The 20,897-nt window shown below is 47.6% G+C and overlaps 1 protein-coding gene and 1 non-coding gene across 4 annotated transcripts in view; one reads left to right on the forward strand and one right to left on the reverse strand.

Moving 5' to 3' along the window:
* The first annotated feature begins 1,714 nt into the window (after window positions 1-1,714).
* SUSD6 (sushi domain containing 6) overlaps window positions 1,715-20,897 on the forward strand; it is a 93,590-nt gene continuing 74,407 nt past the window's right edge. For 2 of the 3 annotated variants that reach the window (XM_020904905.2, XM_020904904.2), the window contains exon 1: window positions 1,715-1,995. The gene's annotated coding sequence lies outside the window, so the exon portion shown is untranslated. Of the gene's footprint in view, window positions 1,996-2,324; window positions 2,415-20,897 lie in introns of those variants that run through there. The other variant, XM_020904908.2, reaches the window with a different exon arrangement.
* Window positions 5,844-5,946, reverse strand: LOC139035751 (U6 spliceosomal RNA). The gene has a single exon (XR_011488469.1). It is a non-coding gene; the product is annotated as a U6 spliceosomal RNA (small nuclear RNA).

The raw sequence follows: 20,897 nt of genomic DNA on the forward strand, positions 1-20,897 counted from the left end.
CAGCAGTAATGCAGGGCCCGGAATGGGAGGGTTTCCTTGCTGCTGCTGCTGCTGCCAAGTCGCCTCAGTCGTGTCCGACTCTGTGCAACCCCACAGACGGCAGCTCATCAGGCTCCCCTGTCCCTGGGATTCTCCAGGCAAGAGTACTGGAGTGGGTTGCCATTTCCTTCTCCAATGCATGTAAGTGAAAAGTGAAAGTGAAGTCACTCAGTCGTGTCCCACTCTTCGAGACCCCATGGACTGCAGCCCACCAGGCTCCTCCGTCCATGGGATTTTCCAGGCAAGAGTCCTGGAGTGGAGTGCCATTGCCTTCTCCAGGGTTTCCTTGGGATAGGTGTGTATGCTTGGTGGTGGACATTCTGCTTGCTTTGTTTGAACTACCTCAAGAATCTGACTTGTTAATTCACAGCACTTTTCTAGAGAAGCTAGTACAATTGGGCTAGGTGAGAGGCCCTGAGAGGAGAGCCTGCCTGACCCAAGCTGCAGCAGAGGCTCTGGTCCAAGCCCAGACTCTGGCACTGCCTATCAAGTAGGAATGCCTCAACATTAATTGAGCACCTCTGAGACAAGTATTATTCAAGACCCTGAGGCACAAAGATATAAAATCAAAACTTTTTGTCATTAAGCGGTTATTCTCTGGTGGTGCAGTGGCAAAGAATCTGCCTGCGGATAGAGGAGATGCGATTCCATCCCAGGGATGGGAAGATCTCCTGGAGAAGGAAATGGCAACCCACTTCAGTATTCTTGCCTGGGAAATCCCATGGACAGAGGAGCCTGGTGGGCTCCAGTGCATGGGGTTGCAAGAGTGGGACAGGACTTAGCTACGAAAACAACAATAAAGCCCTGTAAACACAAGCAGAGGACTTATCTCCTATGGCCGCAGGGGGACCACCTATATATAGAGAGATGCTATAACTATAAAGTACTCAAACTGCTTGCATACTGTTATGTTGGAAAATAAGTCCTGGGAGACAAAGCTCAGGCTGGGAAATAAAGCCAGGAGTGCGGCGGGGTTCTAGTCTCAACTCTGCCAGCCCTCACGCTGAACTTCAGTTTTCTGAACTTTGAAATCCGTTGCGTGCTTTTAGAATGCCTTTTAGGAAAGCCTGTTAAAATAGATCTTTAACCGGCTTAAAGACTCCAGTCGTAGCCTTTTTGAATCAGAATAGCTGAATGAGGGACCCTAAATCTGCATTTTTACACCCCTACCCCCGGGACAATCTGACGTTGGTAGGCATCGCAACAACAAAAAACAACAGCTTAGCGACGGGCCTGAAAGAGGGATTCCTAAGTCCTAAGCTAAGGCAGCAGGAACGAAAGCGCCTAGTCGACCGGAGAGCAAACCAATCCTTTGCAAATTACAGTACTCCAAAAAAACAAATCATAGCCGAATAATACAAATAATAATACAAACAATAAGAGCAGAAAAACTGGAGAGGCTAAGCGCAAAGCCATCGCAGTCAGTGCGCAACACCTCCTCCCAGTCTACTCCAGCGGAGTCGGCGTAACGGCCCCTTTAAGAACTCCCTTTCTTCCTCAGTCTAGTCTGCCGCGGGGCGTGCGGGCCGGCCGGCGGCGCGTGCGTGCTGGCAGTAGTCTACCGGCCGGGCCTTTTCCCCAACAGGACGATCGCGGCGGCGCGACGCCGGCGCTCGTTACGTGCGCGCGCGTGGCCCCGCCCCTCGCCCGCCCCCTTCCCCTACCCCCTCCGCGGGCCTCCCCCGCCCGCGCCGTACAGCTGGCCCAGTGACGCGAGCACTGCCGCCGCTGCTACTGTTGCCGCCGCTGCGGTGTTCCATTCTCCTCAGCCGGCGACAGCCTCGTCCCCCCTGCCACCGGCATCCTCCTCACGCAGCGCCGGCCAGACGACGGAACGCGCGCGGGGGCTGGCTTAGACCCGAGAGGGCTGCGGGCGCGCGCGGGCGGCGGAGCGGATCCCAGCGCCGCGGAAGCTGCGAGCGCCCCCATCCCGGAGGTCGCCGCGCCGTTCCCCCGGTGAGTTGTCACCGCGGCCGGGGGAGCGGCGGCGGGGCCGGGCATTGTGTCACTGGAGCGCCCGACCGGGCCGGCTGTCAGGGGCGCGGGGCCGGCGCGCGCCGCCCAGGAGGGGGACGGCTTGGGGAGCTCGGGCGGCCGCCCCGAGTCGGCTGCTGTCCGCGCTTCCTGCCCCGACGCCCCGGGGTGTCACCCCGACTCCCCGGGCGGCGATCCCCGGTTCTTGGCGTGGGCCGGGAGGGCTGCCGGGGTGGGCTGTGTGCCGAGGCCGGGAGGAGCACCGACCGGCAGGCTTACGGCCGGGAGCTTGGTGGCCGGGACCGGGGCGCGCTGCCCAGGGGCCTCGCCGGCCGTGCGGGGTCGCGCTCCCGACCGGAGTTCAGGGTGGAGACCTCACTTTGCAGGTCGCAGGAGAGGAGGTAGGCAGAGACTTTCTTTTCTTTATTACTTGTTAGCCGTTTTCGCGTCAGGGCCAACGAAAGCGGCGGGTCCCGAGCTGGGGCAGGGTCGGCTTAGCGATGGTGGACTTAGCAGGACAACCTTGGAGCCCAGGTGTGCAAGCCCCGGAGCTTTCTGGAGCTCCCGCGCCTCCTCTGGTCTTTAACCTCAGAAACTTCATTATTATCCGGGCTGAGACGCACCGAAACCACTTCCTGTTTGTGTATGTAGACTTTTTTTTTTAAATTTCTGGTTTTTAGAAATTCCAAATATTGGTGTCGGTCTGACCCTCCCACAGGATTGTGACTGTGGGGGCAGCTGAAGTGGGAAGGTCAGGAGAAGGAGGTGGTTTGGGGCACCGTGAGACCCAGGAGAAAGAAGCGTCGAAAACAAATCTTTAGCTGGTTCGAGGGAAGTTCAGCAAGGAGGCCTGATACTGCTGTTCCCGTAGAATGTCCTCTGCTGGCAGGTACTTCCTCAGGCTATTTCTCAGATCACTTGCATCCTTATCTCTTTCTCTGGGGTACACATTGATGGTATGTTTGCGCAACATTCGCTTGTTCAAATACATTCTTTTCTTTAGTTTCACGAAAGTATTTGTGATATAGAATATATGTCAGGCACTGTGTGCTAGGTATTCGGGTTACTGCGGTGAATAAGACAGAACCCAGCCATTCCTTACAGAGTTCATAGTATTTAAATCAACTTATTTTGGATTATGTTGTTAATTTTCATTGGTGGCCATTGCTGCTTAAGGAAGTTCTGCCCACTGTGTTAATAGGAGACAGTACTGGTACAAGGCCTGATAAACAGAAATCCCTGTCCACAGAGTGGCTTTTTGGATACTGTAGTAGAAGTGTTCTGTGAAACCAAACCTCACCTACAGCTAGATGGGGCAGGTCCCTGATCAGAGTAAGACATCCCAGGGCTCCCCCGCGGTGGCCACCACCACCACCCTGCAGTGCTTATTAAACCCTCAGAGCAAACCCATTGTCAGATGGCAGAGTTCATCTTATTTGCTTGAGGCTTGCCTGCTCAAAGGTCAGAATTTGGGCAGATAGAAACAGAAGGAAGAAAGGTAGAATGAGCCATTACAGATGCAGGCTGGCAGACGATGCGCCCTCAGCACTTTGTCTGGTCCCCTGGCAGGTCTCCATCGTGTGCTCGCATGTAATGGTCTCTTCGTGGGGGATTTCCTCCCTTGTGATGGCCAGGGCAGCAATCTCTGTAGCTTCCCCCCCACCCCCCACCCCCCCATAACACACACTTATGCACCCTCCAAAGGGAATTATTCACCTGACTTAAAAGTAAGAACGTATTTCAAGTTTATTGCTATTCAGTGTTACGCGTTTCCATCCACCAGGAAAAAAATTTATCTTATGTTTTAAATCTTTCCTTGTCCTCTTTTTCCACATTCTTAGCTCTTCTGATAACCAAATAACTACTGGTATCTGTCTGTGGCCCGGAGAATTATAGTACTGTGTCTTTGAAAAAAATTCGTGAGTCATGTAATCTTCCTCATTTCTGTACCAAAACAATTGAACTGGGGAGAATGCCTTTAGCAGAGCCTCTTGCAGACCGAGAAGGAAAGCCGGAGAGCAGATGTGCTTGTCTTCCCCTCTAGTTCTCCGTTTACCAAGGGGCGATTCACGGAGAGGGACGTGATGCCTGCGTCTAGGCCTGACTTGCCCACTTGGAGGTATGAATGTCTGCAGACCCAGCATGCCCAGTTGTGTAATTGCCATGCAGGAAGCACTTTACTGAGCTCCTGAACTGACATGTGATCTCCCAGTGAAAGCTGACAAGCAGGATTCCTTTTCCCTCTTCCATCCGCCTGGACAGTAGGAAAGTCTTGTCTAGGGGGTATTCCCTCAGGCAGTAGGAGAAACAGGAGAAGGGACTAGGAGAGGGAGAAGCCCAGTGCCTTTTTTGTTTTTAACTTCGAAGGCAGTTGTTACTGTGGTGCAGACTTGAGTGTTGTGGTGCAGACTTGAGTGTTGTGGTGCAGACTTGAGTGCAAACTTGCTTCTTGGGTTAAGAGTAAGCATTGGGACAAATGCTTGTATGTTAATAGAGACTCTTTCTCCTGGTCGAGATGGCTTCAGGCTAGGGTCCACCCACGTATCTGACCACGGTGAGGCTTCACTTAATGGAGTGAGTTTTAAAAAAATTAATATTCTTAAGTTGCATTGCCACATTGCAAGAAACTTGAAACTAGAGCAGTGAGAACTAAGGCCCGTAAATATGCTGGTGTTGTTTCCTTATTGGTTGGAATGAAGGATACAACTCAGGCTGGGGCTGGGGGGTATGTGATGGGTGTTGGAAGCTGCTAACAGCTATGGATCTGAGACCAAAGAAGCAGTCTCAGGACAGCATGGGGATGACCATTCTTGAGCATCGAGACACGTTGGCTCCTGCCCTGGCTAGGATTCACGGCAGCAGCCGTTGTGCCCATGGTTGGCTGTGAGTTCTGGTGTCTTTTTCTAAAATCTTTATCTGAAAAAGTAGAGGTGCTGCGGAAGGAGGCACCTCATACAAGGGCTAGGTTTTAGCAGCAGAGCCTGTGGGTACCTGTGGAGGTTTCCCTTTTCTTGTGCTCACCTGTGTCTGTGATGCTGTCCTTTTTCTTTCCCTCTTGGTTCCTTGGCCTAGAAGCCGGCAGGATTCCTCTATTTGCTCTCTCATCTTCTGGTTCATACCCGAGTGCGAAGTCCCCGCTCCTTCGGTAGACCTTGCAGTGTTGCTGAGCTGGGTCCCTGCAGCTGTGGAAGGCCACCTGTGCTGCCGTCAGGGCTCGGGGATGGTTGAGTCTCTGTGCAGGTACTGGTGCAGCAGGAGCAGGAAATGCAGCGACCGTGGTGAAAACTAGGTGGGTTTCACAGACTCTGTTGTTGCCTGTGATGTATTCTGCCTCCCTGACTCCTCCATCTCAAAAGAGGAAAATAGCCACCCTTGAAACATCAGAAGCTGCGTGCCAAGAATTCATGCAGTCCTCCAGAAACAGGATATTATTGAAGCATTTTTCTCAAGCAGAAACAGATGTAGTTCCCTGCTAGTGTCGCCAGTGTTAGTGGATCCTTATAAAATTACCTGCAGCAGTGTGCCCTTAAGTGTACTCTGCCCCCCCCCCCAACGCATATACAAGTATTATGATTATTATTATTATTTTTGGCAGAGCCTCATTGCTTAATCTGGGGAAAGCTAGGCTGGAATTCCTGATGAAAGTTAGCCTGGGTTTGTAGACGCAGAGGTGGTGACTGACAGTTCCTTATTACTCAAGAGGATCTTCTGTGGTGAAAAATTAGATGACTCAGGATTCTCTCCTCCTGTAGTTGGTGATTGAACACAGAACCTCAGCGAAGAGACACAAATAGGGGTTTTTTCCCGTTTCCCCTTCTTTCTGTCCTTTTTTTTTTATGGGACACTTCACCAATTGGCGTGTCATCATTGCGCAGGGGCCATGCTAATCTTCTCTGTATCATTTCAGTTTTAATATATGTGCTGCCGAAGCTCTTTCTGTCCATTTTGAAGAAGGGGAAAGTCTAATCTTTCTAAATCCAGCCTCCTGCCAGCAATGACTTGCCTTCATTCACAGAAGTTGAAAAACAAAGCATAAATTGCCCTATGTGTAGACTCTCCTTGCTGAAATTTTGGCTAGACTAGGCTAATGATGCGAAGAACTGACTCATTGGAAAAGACCCTGATGCTGGGAAAGATTGAAGGCAAGAGAAGAAGGGGATGACAGAGGATGAAATGGTTCGATGGCATCACAAACTCAATGGACATGAATTTGAGTAAGCTCTGGGAGTTGGTGAGCGGCAGGGAATCCTGGCGTGCTGCAGTCCGTGGAGTCACAAAGAGTCAGACAAGACTGAGCGACTGAACTAAACTGAGGCCAGTGAAACTTGCTTCTGGGAATGGGAAAGAAGGGGTGTTCGTCCCTTTCTTCCTTCTTTGGGTTATTCTTAGTTGATCTTAGTAAACTAAGTTGATGGGAGTTTAAAAAAGAGAACTTGAAAAAGAGAACAAGGTGGTTTTGCTTATTTTGCATTTTAAGTTGTAGTCAAGACAAACTGAGGGGAGAGGGGAGACTGAGGTTTTTTTTTTTTTTTTAATTGTTAATATGCTGGGACAAGATTACAGAAAACTTAGAAAATAGAGGAGGGGAACCACTGTGATTCTACCATCCTAACACAAACATCATTTCCATGTATTCTGTGGTAGTCCTGTACATTCAATTTTCTGTTTCTTTTTATCACCTAACATTACAGCATAAACATTTTCCTGTAATGACACATAACTTTTATAATTATTTTTAGTGGTTTTATAAAATTCCGTTAACTATCAGCTGTGATTTAAATACCCTTTCTTATATATCTAGATTATTTCTAAGTTGGCTCAAGGAGACTTTTTGGAGGGTGATTTTATTTTGTCATGACATTTTTTAAAAACAACTTAATTGAGGCACAATTTATATGTCATAAAGATCATCCATTTCAAATGTAAAAGCAATGGATTGTACTATATTTAGCATTGTCCAGTGATCACCATAATCTAGTCTAATTTTAGAACATTTTCTTCACCTCCCAAAGCAACTCCGTTAGTAATCACTCCCTATTTCTCTACAATTCCTCTAGTTCAGGGGTACCACTAGTCCACGCTCTGTCTATAGTTTACGTATTAGGACATTTCATTTGAATAGAATCATATATTATGCAGTCTTTAATGATTGCCTTGTTTAATTTAGCATAATGTTGCTGAGGCTTATACACGCTGTAACATATGTCACTACTTCATTCTGCTTTATTGCTGAATAATCTGTTGTATAGATATACCATATTTTGTTTATCCATTCATCAGCGGACGAACATTTGGGTTGGTTCTGTGTTTTGGTGATTATGAACAGTGCTGCTATGAACTCATGGTTTTTGTGCAGGCGTACAGTTTTTCATTTTTCAGGGAATTATTTTAAAAGCTGCATCCATATTTTTATTTCGGATTTAATGTTCTACTTGGTTATGTTGTTTGTTTGGGTAAGAACAGTATAGCAAAATCTCTTGTCGTAAGGTGTTGAAGGTATTGCCCTGAATTAAGAAGAGGTGCCCTATCTTTCTGTCTATTTCATATATTTAAGAAGTTGAAACTCTCCAGTAGCATTGTTTCCAGATCTTTGGTGCAGAACTTTAAACAGTAATGAGAGCTGATAGATGCAATAGTGCCTAAATTTAGTGCACATGTACTGCTACTTAAAAAGGGGTGAGCGAGAGGGGGTGGTTTAACATGAAGCCTCCCAGTTCTAAATCGCATCATCATGTCTTTTGGAGTTATCATGAACCCCACAGAGCCTTCCTTATCAATGTAATTTATAGTTCTCAAAAGTTTTTCTCTCTGTATGAAAAATTGTATACAAGGGTTCTGTGCACTTGCTTGAGGCTGCTGCTGGGCTGGGGAGTGGCATGCTTACTGAGGAGAAAGCCAGCCAGTGGTGAGGGAGGGTGAGGGGCTATGTAAACACAAGTCTAGAAAAAAATTCTTTAGAACAGCTCTTACAGGCAGACCTTAGTTGCACCCAAGGTTTAAAATATAGATCATGCCAGACATAAAGAGGAACAGATGGTGCTGCTGGGAGTGTCATTTCCTCTGCAGAATCTACCCCTGGGTGGTTTTGCATCATAGCAGCCTCAGTACTGAAATAGTGCCATGCCTACTTTCGCCCTTGTCCTAATTGGGACTCCTGGTATTTGTGATCAGTAGCTGGTCTTGCTTCTCCTGATCCTAAATTCCTACCAGAATGTCTGGAAAGTGTGCATGTATAGGCCACCTAAGGATCAGAGAGTCCAGATAGTTCTACCTCAGAAATGTGGGACACAGGGCACATGCCCTTTGTCCACAAGCCAGACAAAAACTGGGAAGTTGAGTTATTTTCCCTTGTACCTGTTTCAGTTTCCTGTACCTGTAGCTAAGTCCCAGGACCAGTTCTTCCAGAAAGTTCGCGTGTGTGTGTGTGTGTAAATGTGTATGAGTGCAGCCATAACTTCCCAGCCACTGTTTACTCCCAAAAGTTTTAGATTTGGAGTGGGCTCTACCTGTTAATGGCTTCCCTTGTGGCTCAGATGGTAAAGAATTTACTTGCAATGCGGGGGACCTGGGTTCAATCCCTGGGTTGGGAAGATTCCCTGGAGAAGGGAATGGCAATTCCCCACTCTAGTATTCTTGCCTCAGAAATCCCATGGAGGGGCCTAATGGGCTACGATCCATGGAGTCACTGAGTAACTAACACTTTGACTTTCACTACCTGTTAATTTAAATTCTCTTCCTAAGTACTACGAGTCTCAAAAGAGTGAGGAGACAGTATCCAGATGTTACTTGCACAGCACGCCAGGCATGTGACAGAGAGAGCTCGTGAAATGCCGGAGTTGGAAGGATGGGACTCGAGGATGGTCTCATTTCACCACCTCACTTTACAGAAGAGAAAAATGGAATATGGTTGCTCAGAGCTCATTTCCTTGAGTGGTGACAGGGCCGGGGCAGAAGCCAGGGCTCCAGATTCCTAGTCTGGTGAATTTTCTGTCCCAGTGTGATCAGCTTCTCTGGGCCTCTTCCAGGAAAGCAGACTGGAGCCCAAAAGGGTGTGTGGTTCATATCGTTACGAACAAACTCATATCCCTCTGTGATTGAGGTTTTTGAATCTTTAATAGTGAAATTACAAAAGGGAATGAGCCTCTAAATGCTTCCGAAGAACTTCTCCGAAGTTCTCCTTTTCTTCCAAAGAACTGTTCTTAAAATGGGAGTTGTGTTTAACCTGGCCTGCTAACCTCTTCTATCTTTGTACTGTGCTTCCTTACAATTTAGAAAACACTCCCTGACTCCAGGCTGATGGGATGTGTTTTCTGAGTCATTTTCCCCTTCCGGTCTCACTCACCCAGGTGGGACGGTGGCAGGTGCTGGTGGCATCCTGGATGTAGGAGGACTGCCCAGTATTTGAGAACATGCTGTCTGGGAGAGCTGACCGCCTCTCCCTCCCGCCCTGTTAGCAAACCGAAACCCTTTGCAACTGTGGTTCTGGTTTCCTTGGGTTTATTTTATGTGGGTCAGCCACCCATCCACATGCAGTGTGAACACAGGTCTCTAACTGTGTCTTTAAGCAGAGAGGAAGGAAACAAACTTCTTGGGTTGAATTGTCACATATACTATCTTTCTACAGATAGCCAGTGAGCAGTTTTGTGTTCAGTGGGTACTGTTCTTTCAGTTGGCATGCTCGGGGCATTTCTAGAGGGTTAGCACACAGTGTGTTGGCGAGTCTACACCTTTATCAATCCTTGATTCTCATCCACCCCCAGGTAGAAACTGTGCCATGGGAAGGCCATCTACCTCCTCGTTTCGGTCCTGTGGGGGGTTTTGCTTGTTACACAGCAGGATGGCAAGAAAAACAGGCTCTGGGTTCCATAAGATTTCATTGGTCCATCTTCATTTTCCCTTTACATGCACCCTCAAGTCCTAATCATTTGTGAGCTGAAAATCTGGTTGGGCTGTGACGTCAGGCTGGTGGGAGGTGGGCAGAGGCTTGCTACAGAAACCAAGAGGAAGGAAGGAAGTCAGGTCATTTGTGTGGCAGGTACTTAGTGAATGCCTGTGGTTGTTCAGGCATTGTGAACAAAGAACAAAATGGGCACAGCACTTGCCCTCATGAGGTTAACAGTCTGGAGGAATACCCATGGGTTATTTAATGTGACATTAGTGCTGGAGGAATCTGTTGTGTAAAGCAGGCGTTCAGCTTGGCTACTCAAAAGGAGTGGCTCTGGCTTTTTCAGGGACATTTGTGCTCCAAACCTACAATCACCTTGGAAAGGAGGAGTGCTTGCAACATTCTCTTGGAGAATTCTATCTGGCCTCCCTAGCAAGAGGGCAAATTGCCTTTCTCCACAGAGCAAGCTCAGTCTAGGAGTTTGGAGTTTGGACTCCCATTTTCTGACTTTACTTGAGTGCTGCACAGCCTGTGGGATCTTAGTTCCCTGACCAGGGATCGAACCTGTGCCTCCTGAAATGGAAGTATGGAATCTTAACCACTGGGCTTCCAGGGAAGTTCCAATCAGTTTTTAATGTGTGAATGTTTTCTGACCCTGAAGTGTCTTCCTTTCACACACCCCCCCCCCCCCCCCCGCCTTCTTTTAGTTTAGAGAGAAAAGCCTGTGTGAGTTTAACAGTGAGAAATTGGGAGGGAAATAGGATCAGTGGTGTAAATTCCTTAGGGAATCTTTTATTCTCCATTTCCTTTAAGTCTCAATTTTAAATAATGTTAATTTGCAGTATCTCTTCCTGTTAGGGGACTTTCCTGGTAGCTCAGCTACCAGTAAAGAGTCCGCCTGCAATGCAGGAGACCCTGGTTTGATCCCTGGGTTGGGAAGATCCTCTGGAGAAGGGAATGGCTACCCACTCTAGTATTCTGGCCTGGAGAATTCCATGGACTACAGTCTATGGGGTCAGAAAGAGTTGGACACGCCTGAGTGACTTTCACTTTCACTTCCTGTTATATCGGCTTTATAATCTGCCAGGGGTGGTAAAGGACTCAGTACACTACTGGCACAGATAAGGGTCCCAATATGCACACTTCCCGTGTAGGCTCAGGTTCTTGGCTAAGATTGTAAGTTCCCCAGGGTCAGTGATTGTTTCTTCCACTTCTTTATACTCAGCTCCTGGATTAACTGGTTGATAAGAATTGACCAGATGTAGAGGCTTAAAGTGGAGAAGGCAATGGCACCCCACTCCAGTACTCTTGCCTGGAAAATCCCATGGACGGAGGAGCCTGGTAGACTGCAGTCCATGGGGTCGCAAAGAGTCGGACACGACTGAGCGACTTCACTTTCATTTTTCACTTTCATGCATTGGAGAAGGAAATGGCAGCCCACTCCAGTATTCTTGCCTGGAGAATCCCAGGGACGGGGGAGCCTGGTGGGCTGCTGTCTATGGGGTTGCACAGAGTTGCACACAACTGAAGTGACTTAGCAGTAGCAGTAGCAGAGGCTTAAAGTAAAAAGGGTGAGAGGGCGAGGTAACTTTGAGGCCATCAGCCTTGATGACAAGGAATATAAGAGTGGCATTATTGATGAAATTCTAAAAAGAAACATTTTGAGGGAGGCCTGGCTTGAGTGGAAAACAAATATAAACAGGGTGATAAGAAGCTGTTAAAGTTCACCAAGGTCATTCTGACTGGTGGCTGGAAAAGAAGAGAGCTCAGGAACCATGGAGGTGGAGGGAGGAAGGGAAGGAAAGAGAGGATATTGGTTGTTGTCCAGAATATTTCAGTGAGGCCAGTCAAAAACAAATTACAGGACCCCTTATGAATTTTGATCCTAGACCAGAGAATTTCCCCTTCTAATTTTCAGGTGCAGGTCTTTGTTTCTGGAAAACTGTCATTCTTTTAAAAGCCTCAAGAGGTATCAGTCACACCCTTAATCCAATTTACACGTGTGCCTATCTACTTGTTTGGCCTTTTTTACTGATACAGGACATCCGCTGGGAATCTGGCTGCAGGCAAGGAAGTGGTTAACACAGTTTCTGTTTGTTCTCCCAAACCAAGCTCTTCTGGGTGCCTGCTCAGTCATGTCTACCTCTTTGCAACCCCAGGACTGTAGCCCTCCAGGCTCCTCTGTCCGTGGGATTCTCCAGGCAAGAATACTGGAGTGAGTTGCCATTTCCTCCCCCAGAGGACCTTCCCAACCCAGGGATCGAACCTGTGTCTCCTGCCTTGCAGAAGGATTCTTTACCACTGAGCCACCAGGGAAACCTGAGCTCTTCTGGGTTGGTACTTTTATTCTTGGAATTGTAAAATAGAATTGTGTGGGTTGTTTGCTTTGAAGACCTGTGTGTGGTTTGAAAAATCACGTCTTTGAAAGAATGGCTGCTGTCTGCAAAATGCTGACTGCTTTTCTTGGGATGTATGTGAGACAGTGTATGAACAGATTTCACAGGCTTTATTGTTGGTAAAACTTTCTGTGGATGGTAACAAGTATATATTTTTCAAGCAGTGCATCGGAACTCATTTATTAATTGAACAAGTATTGAATGCTCTTTCCCGTATAATCATCTCCCCACAGGATTCTTTGCGGCACAGTGTAACAGAGGTTTTGAATCCTTCCTCAGTATTTTGGTTAGTCTTTTCCCCTCGTAGATTTCAAACCCCTGGAGGAGAGAAGGGCTGGTTTAAGTTGCTTCCTCATTTACTTAGGCAGGTTGAGTCTTCATATTAATAGCAATAAAGATCTGTTTACTTTATAGAGTACATAAGGAATCAGATAGTTACTGTGAGGAAGATTTCAGTCCCATTTTACAAATGGGACAGCCAAGGCCTTTGATGACCAGTGGGCATTTAGAATCCACTGTGTTGGTAAATAGGGGTGCTGAATCAGCTGGGGCTGAGGCTGAATCAAACGTTGGTATCCTGCTGGGAAACAGGAAAACTCCTGGAATTGCAGGCTTGCTAAATTTTAACTTGTGCATGGAAAACAATGTAGCAACCCCTTTCCTCATCCCTACCCCTATGTCAGCCTGGCTGCTCTCAAAATCAGTATGTCAGTATGTTTTTGTGTATCAGTAGGACAGAGATGTGAAAGTATGCCTAATTCAAAAGGGCACATTGCATCTCCTAAGGACAAAGCATTGCTGTATAGTCTGAGAAGATTTTACTTTTATTTTTTCAGAGGAGCAGGAAGGCCACAGGGGCGACACCCTGGTATTTAGAAACCTGTGCAGTTTTGGGGTTAATAGAGGGTCCATTTGGGGATGAGCCAGAGCAGAAATTCCAAGTTCCTAGGACTCTGTGTGGGGATCTTGCGGGCTCTGCAGTTCCATCCTGTATCCACGTTGTTGCAGTCCTGCTCTTTCTGCAGGTGTTTTCTAACTGGGACACCAGCTGTGGGTCCAGACCCCCCCTGAGACGCCTTCCACTCGTAAGGGGTCCTGAAGAGTGTCCTTTCTTGCTGACGTGGGGATCCAGGGTCTCCTGCAGGCCTGGCCTGACCGCCTCTTCTCTTCCCCATTGTCCTGCCTCTCTTGCTTTCAGAGGCAGAAGATGAGCCTGTGTGGACAGTGAGCAGGCTGGAGGGGAAGGTCCTGCCTCAGCCAGGACAGCTGAGGTTTGAAAAACACAAAGCAGCACTAATGTTGCTGGGGCAGGGTGTGCTGAGACCGCGCTGTCTGTTTTTTCCATTTGGTCAGGAAAGTGGAGGCGTGAGACTGGCTGCGGGCCAGGCAGAGTTTCCCCCTTTCCTATGGCAAATGAAAATGGACGATTGTTCGGGGGAGTGGGTATGAGTGGGAGGCGGCGGAGCAGGCCTTGCACTCACACTGGCCCTGCTCAGCCACTTCCCAGCTTCCTGACCTCGAGCAGGTTTAACCTCTCAGACTCTTGAGTTTTATCACTTGTGAAGTGGAAGTGATAATGTTACCGCTACCTGTCTCTGGTAGCCACCAGAATATTAATAATTACCTGGGGTGGGGAGTTCTGGGGTGATAAAGGGTAACAGGAAACTATAACTTCTTTTTTTTAACTTATTTTTAAAAAATTGGAGGATAATTGTGTTACAGTTAACTCTTTTTTTTTTTTTTTAACTCTAACTTCTTAAACTTGCTTTTTGTTTGATTTGAATTTTCACTATTGGCATGCATAACTTAAATGATTTAAATAATGTTGTAAAGTAACCCCTCCGAGGATTGTCACGAAAATCAAATAAAACGGGAAGTTAAAACACTCGGTATGGTGTGTGACAGTTAAAAGATAACTCATGGCAGTTTACTTGGGGAAAGAAGTGATGTTAAGTAGTAGCTGACCCTTGCTTTTTGTAGCGTTAGGTTTTCTGTCTGGCTTATGTACTTTGGGTGAGTCTTTTTGTTAAGCCCCAGTTTGTCAACTGAAAATGGGGTTAAAGTCAATATCTACTACATACAGGGGTTTGGAGGAGACACGCAAAGCAGCTAGCCCGGTGCCCGACTTGTAGTCAGTGCTCAGTAATTATTGCCTGTTAGCCTGTTATCCTCTCAGTCACCCTGGAAGTGAGAGAGTGATGTCCACTTGAAAGCTTCAGAATGTGAGGCACAGAGTGTAGTTTAGGACAGGTGTCCTGTCTTAAGGCCAAGTGCTGGGTTAGCAGCAGAAATGGTAATACCGATGCTCTTGTGGCCTGTTGGCCCCTGTTGCAAACCAGAGAGGTCTCACCAGCAGGCAGGTGGGAAGTACCAGCCAGGGCCGTGGATGAGAAACACACCGCTGGCCTGGACATCGGGGGTTACTGAGGGTCAGTTTGTCCGGGAAGGTGAGAGGCTGGTTTTGGACCACTTCCTTTCTCCACTCTCCAAGGCAGATGGACTGCATCCAGGCTGACAGAGAGGAGGGGCTCATTTCCTCTTGCTTTTGTTTCATATCCTCCTGGCTTGTCTCGCGGGGGACTCCTGAACACTACCCTTGTAGCGGGTTCAGTTTTCTCCGCTCCTTCCATCTAGCCTTCTCTGCTCACCTGCCCTGCTGCTAGTCCGTGCCGACAGCCTCCCAGGCCGCCTCCTTGCGTCCTGGAAGGCCAGCGCAAGGCCTCTCAGCGTCTCTCCCCACACCCCTTTGGGGCTGCTGGTGACACTCCCCACCTGCTCCTCAGCTAGCTGCCCATCTGTGTGGCTGACTGGGTGAGCTGAAGCCAGACTTGGTGGGAAATCAGTCTTGAGCTTCCTGTTCTGTGTATTCACATTTTGAGAGGGGAAAAAAAAAAAGACCCTGGGTGATTTCTGCTCAGTCTTGTTTTCAGAGAGTGAGAGGTTCTCGTCACCAAACCCGCTTGTGAGGCCAGAGCTGATTTTGCCCTGGCTTCTCACCTTGGGTTTGTACAGTACGTTCTCACCCTCCCCTTTTCAGTTCTCTTTTTACACATCAAGCGTTACCACGTTTGCCTTGCTCCCTTCTTCACAGGGGTCACGAAGTCCTTACCCAGAATTGGTGAACAGTGTAGACACTGCAGTGTTTGCAGTTTCAGCAGCCCAGGTTTGCCTGGTGTACTGGAAGAAAGCGTGTGCATGCTTGTGCAGAGTCTTGCACTTGTTACCCTGTGTTTCGAACACAGCGTTTTCCATGGTGACTGGTGAGCCTTGCAGTCCATTTTTCCTTGGAGTGTATCCTTGCTGTGGGTGTTGAGTTCACGTTTTACGCTTAATTTCCCACGGGGATCTGAACAGTGGGCCTGCTGTGGCGCTGCCAGCAGCCGAGTCATTGCACCTGGAGACAAGTCTGCCCTGACGCCCAGGCTGCTTTCTGTTCCTCATTTATGGCTGCCTGAAGGCCTCATGGAGCGCATCAAAGTGTTTCTTGTTGGCTTGGCGAAAGGAAGACACTTGGAGGACCTTAAAGGTCTTGTGGAGGGGACCCTCTTACTCTTAGCTAATCACAAGTTAAGACTCTTGAGTGAAGAAGCGGCCCTCCCACCCACTTTGTAAAAGCCCCTCTGAAACTCAAGTACTTCTGGCTGTTTGTCATGTTGCTGTAGTATTTATCTGGGTTTTGAAGACAGACTTGCTTAAATTAATCCTGGTTGTAAGGGTGGTGCCTGGAAGTCTTGGAGGAGAAACTTAGGGAAGAATCAAACTCTGCGTTTATTTCAGGCCTAATCAGGAGCTGGCAGCAGTGGCTTTGGGGCTCCAGGGAGGGGGGAATGGCACCCTGCCTTGGAGCTGTCATCTAGGATGCCACCTTTTGGGAACCAGACTGTAGACAGTTCCTGGCCTGTGTGAAGTTGTGCCTGGGCCTTATCAGAAGTGAACCAGATGGTGTTTCTAGCAAAACTGGCAGATGTTCTTGCTGTCAGAATTAATTTGAAAGTTTTACATGTAAATGTGGAATTATGGGAATTTTTCTTTTGGGGTTTTAGTTGTGTGTGGAAGTGCTACCCTTACCTTAACAAGGCCTTTATTTATCTCCTGCCTCTGGCCAGAAGTGACTCCCAACTCCATGTCCTCCCATCCTGTCTGGTTACTTTCCTCCCCAGATGGGTCCTTTGTGGTGGGGAGATAGAGGGTGACCAGGCCTCTCTTGAGTGTAATTTGAAGGTTGCTGATGGGACCGGCTGCCCAGACTGTGTCTCCTCTACAGGTAACATCAGTGACTAAAACGTTTGTCATTTGAGTCACTCCTTTGAGTTGAGACCTTTGGATGTAGCAGGTATGATACCTAGAAAGAGTGACTCTATATCAGAGTCACAGAGCCCAGGAAAGAGGGAAGAAGAGAAATCCTGTGGGGACTGGGACAAGGCAGGAAGTCCCGAATGCATGCCCCATGCCAGGCCCTGTGCTGAGTGCTGTTCCTAGGGGGCCTGTATCCACTTTATAGATCAGAAAATGAAGCTCTGAAAAAGTTAAGTACTGGGTTTCCCTGGTGGCTCAGTGATGAAGAATCCACCTGCCAATGCAGGAGACACGGGTTCGATCCCTGATCTGGGAAGATCCCACCACATGCCGTGGAGCAGCTAAGCCCGTGCACAGCAGCTGTTAGAGCCCATGCTCTGCAACAGGAGAATCCACGCACCACAATTAGAGAGTAGCCCCTGCTCACCGCAACTGGAGGAAGCCCACACAGCAATGAAGACCCCGGCACAGTACCCCCCTCCCCCAAAAAAGTAGTGTAAGTAACTGTGTGTACCTTGAACCAAGGTTAAAATGATTCCAAAGTCTTTGTTGTTTTCATGGCAGATAAAAATACCTGATGAAGAAGCTGGGGTGGAGGACGAGGTGGTGAGGGAGACAGGGGGAGCCTGGAGAGACCAGAGTGTGTGGGGGAGCTGTGGTGGAGGGGTTCTGGGGAGTGGATGATCCTGGGTGAAGGATGTAGAAAGGAGAAGCTGGTGAGCAAAAATCATCCGAGCTGGAAAAGAGGGAAAAAGAGTTTTTGGTATCGCTTTGGAGGGGTTGACCATTGGCCAATGGGCAGCTCTAACCTGAAGGACTCGTCTTGGAGTCTGTTTGGGGTCTGGAGAATCAGAGAGCCTTTGTCTTCAGGCCGGTGGCAGTTGGGCCCGGCAGGAAGCCTTTTAATCCCTGGTATTTATAGACTGGCCTGTACTTTACTCTAAAGCAACTCCATTTCGGTTACTGAAGGCAGCATTACCTTGCCTTTGAAGTGCCACATTTATGGGTCCCCCGTTTGGCCCAGCGGGAGGTGCTGGGCAATGCTGCGTCATATTGTCCTGATTCCCGGCTGCCTCAGAGGTTGTGCAGGGACAGTTCTGCCATTTCCCTGAGTGACCTCTGGCTGCTCCCGCTCCTGCAGCTGCTGCTTTTCCTCTGGGGGTGAGGGGGGAGTCAGGACTGGGGAGGCCAGCCCTCTTGTCTCTGTCTTCAGCGTAGCCGGGAATTCCCTAGAACAGTGATTCTGATTTGTTCCCCAGCTCCTTGCCATAAGCCTGGGGTTGCTTGGTTTATAGCATGGGCAGCCCTTGCCGTAAACCCTCAGTCCAGCCCAGCCTTGATTTATTGACACCTGCTGGCGTGAGTGTGGGGAGTGTCAACCAAAGATGACGGAGACGGGTCTCTGACCCAGTGCCTGGAACTGGTGAACACACAGCTCGTGAGTAAAGATCAGGTCGGTTCCTCTTCCTTATAGCAGGACGTGTCCATAAACCTTCAGTCCTGTCTGTCGTAAAATTGTGAGGGCTTGTTGTAGCAGTAATGAATTGATACTGCTTCAGAAGTATAAAACTCTAGATTCACGCAAAACCTTGTTAATATTACAAGGTGGAGTCTTAATAAAAGATGACATGTCTTGAGTGCCTTCTGGGTACCAGGCACTGATGAGATCTAAGTGACTTACATAGTTTATATAATCTTCACAGCAGCTTCAAAATAGGTTGCTTATATTATACCTGTTTTACAGTTATGAGAATTGATGCCAAAAGAGGATAAAAAACACCTTTCTAGGATGAATGACTGGTAAGTAGCAGTAGAAGCAGACACTCTGAAGTCTTGGCTGCATTGTGTGACCTTTCTGAAAACCCCAAGGAATCATAATGGGGGTGGGTGTCCCTCCTCAAAGGGAGGCGGCAGCCAGGACTTACCCTCAGAGACCAGAAAGGATCAGGGAAAGGTCAGCCCGGTGCCCAGAAAAGCATTAGCATTTCTGTACAACCTAATCACATTACCGAAAGCAGTCCTGAACTTGGAGCCATCTTTCTTGGATAGTAATGCAATTGACATAGATAATTTAAGCCAAAGAGGAAGGGCAAACTTGGTGAGCTCACATATGCGGATGGACACCTATTAACTCTAAAACATTGAGAGGCAAAACCTTACAGCAAGTGCATCTTTCTTCAGTTTACAAATGAGTGCCAAGGCCCAGGCAACATGCCCTGTGTTGGGACTTTAAAAAAAAACACACATTAAAAAATTTTTTTTTCTCCTGTCAGCCTTTTTGTGTTGAAGTTTCTATGAAGGATATCTGAATTTGGTTATTAATATGCAGTGTATCCATCTTTGGCAGTTACTTTTCAGAGGAATCAGGCTCATTTTAGGGGGCAGCTTCTAGCCAGGTTATTTCAATTATGGAAGGTGTGGGGCAGATGGCTTCCTCAGATACAGGTCTGTAAAGAAAAGAGAGCTTGGGGAATTAAAGTCGCTGAATTCCTGCTTCCCTTCACTCCATTCTGCCAGCAGCATTCTTCACATGGAGTGCCTGTGACTGAAGGTAATGTGTCTCATTGCAGTTCACGGGAATTAGCCATCAACATCTGATGACCTAGTTCTCAATTTCTGCAGTGGTTTCAGAACGTTTCCTAGAATACCCCCAAAGCATGTTTCTCACAATGTGCTTAGTCAGCTGATCCACCTCTACCTGAGGAATTCTTACCTAGAATCAGTCTGCAAGTTAAAACACTTTGCTCTGCTGAGGTTCTGAAGCAGAGCTGGGAAGCCAAATCCAAGTCCACTCAAGAGGGTGTAGAGCTGCAAGCTGCAGTGTGAACAATATTCCAAACTTCCTGTTTTTTTCCCCCAGAGTGAATGGAAATTTTTCCTCTTATTCCATAATACATCTAGGATAATTTTAATTTGAAATGAATTACAGTATCTAACACAGAATTGATTTGAACCTCTACCAAGATTATATTCTTTGGTGTCAGACTGATTCATTTGTAATCTTGCTGTCATGAATTGCTGTCTCTGTGGCCTTGGGCAAATTATTTAACTTCTCTATACCTTGTTTGGGTAGAGAGTTGCTCTCCAAAGAGTCGCTAGGTCGACACTTTGCAATCCCATGGACTGTAGCCTACCAGGCTTCTCCATGGAATTCTCCAGGTGAGAACACTGGAGTGGGCTGCCATTCCCTTCTCCAGGGGATCGGATCTTCCTGACCCAGGGATTAAACCCGTGTCTCCTACACTGCGGGCAGATTCTTTATCGTCTTGAGTCATTAGGGAAGCCTGGAGATAGGAGTAGTACCTTTTAAGGTTCTTATGAGGATTAAATCAGATATTAGATGGAAAATGCTTAGAGTAATGTGCAGTGATTAGGCAGTTAGATTCCAGGTAATAATAATGATGTGTTATTTTTCTTATCCTGAGGTTCCATGTTACTGGGAGTATGACCACCCCAGTTGCAGAGTCGAGTCCTGCAGGATAACAAAACATCCCTCTTCCATTGGTACAGCCAAGCCACAGACTTCTAAAAGGCCTTTTGCCGTCCATAGGGAGCCTAAACCAAACACTAGGAAAATGTTTTGTGATAACATATTCTCAGCACCCCAGTTTTAGTTCTCCGAGCCCCTGTGTGGAGGGTGTGGGTGACTGTTCTCAGGCAGTCAAGATCTGTCACAGGTGGGAGGGATGCACTTGTTTGGAAAATGTCAGGATCCACCAAGTTGTTTTAACCAGCAGCTGTTTGTTCTTCATTCAATCTGCACTCTCTTTTCCCTCTTATTTTTGTTTAATGGTTAGGAAAGAGGGCTCAACTGCACTTTCCCTTTAATGATGTGTGTGTATTTTGTGTGTGTGTGTGTGAGAGTTGCTCAGTTGTGTCTGACTGTGACCTATGAACTATGCTTTAATAGTACACATGTTAAATTCATTTCCCCCACCAACTTGTTTTAAAAAAATTTAACAAATCACAAGTTCTGCTTCTTTCTTCTTTTAAATGAGCTTATTAGTGTTGGTGTTTTTTTAAAATATATTTATTTATTTATTTGTCTATGCCGGGTCTTAGTTGCAGCACACGACATCTTTGGTCTTTGTTGCGGCATGTGGAGCAAGTAGGATTTAGGTCCCAGACCAGTGGTTAAACCCAGGCCCCCTGTATTGGGAGCTTGCAGTCTTAGCCGCTGGGTGGCTAGGAAAGTCCCTCTGCTTATTTCTTGAAGAAAGATTAGGAAATACAGGTTACTTGATTCATGGAAGAAGAAAATCACCTGTGATTTCCCTTCCAGAAGTCACCACTGTTCACCTGTTAAC

Source organism: Odocoileus virginianus, chromosome 6, assembly GCF_023699985.2.
Source record: "Odocoileus virginianus isolate 20LAN1187 ecotype Illinois chromosome 6, Ovbor_1.2, whole genome shotgun sequence".
Classification (NCBI taxonomy): domain Eukaryota; kingdom Metazoa; phylum Chordata; class Mammalia; order Artiodactyla; family Cervidae; genus Odocoileus; species Odocoileus virginianus.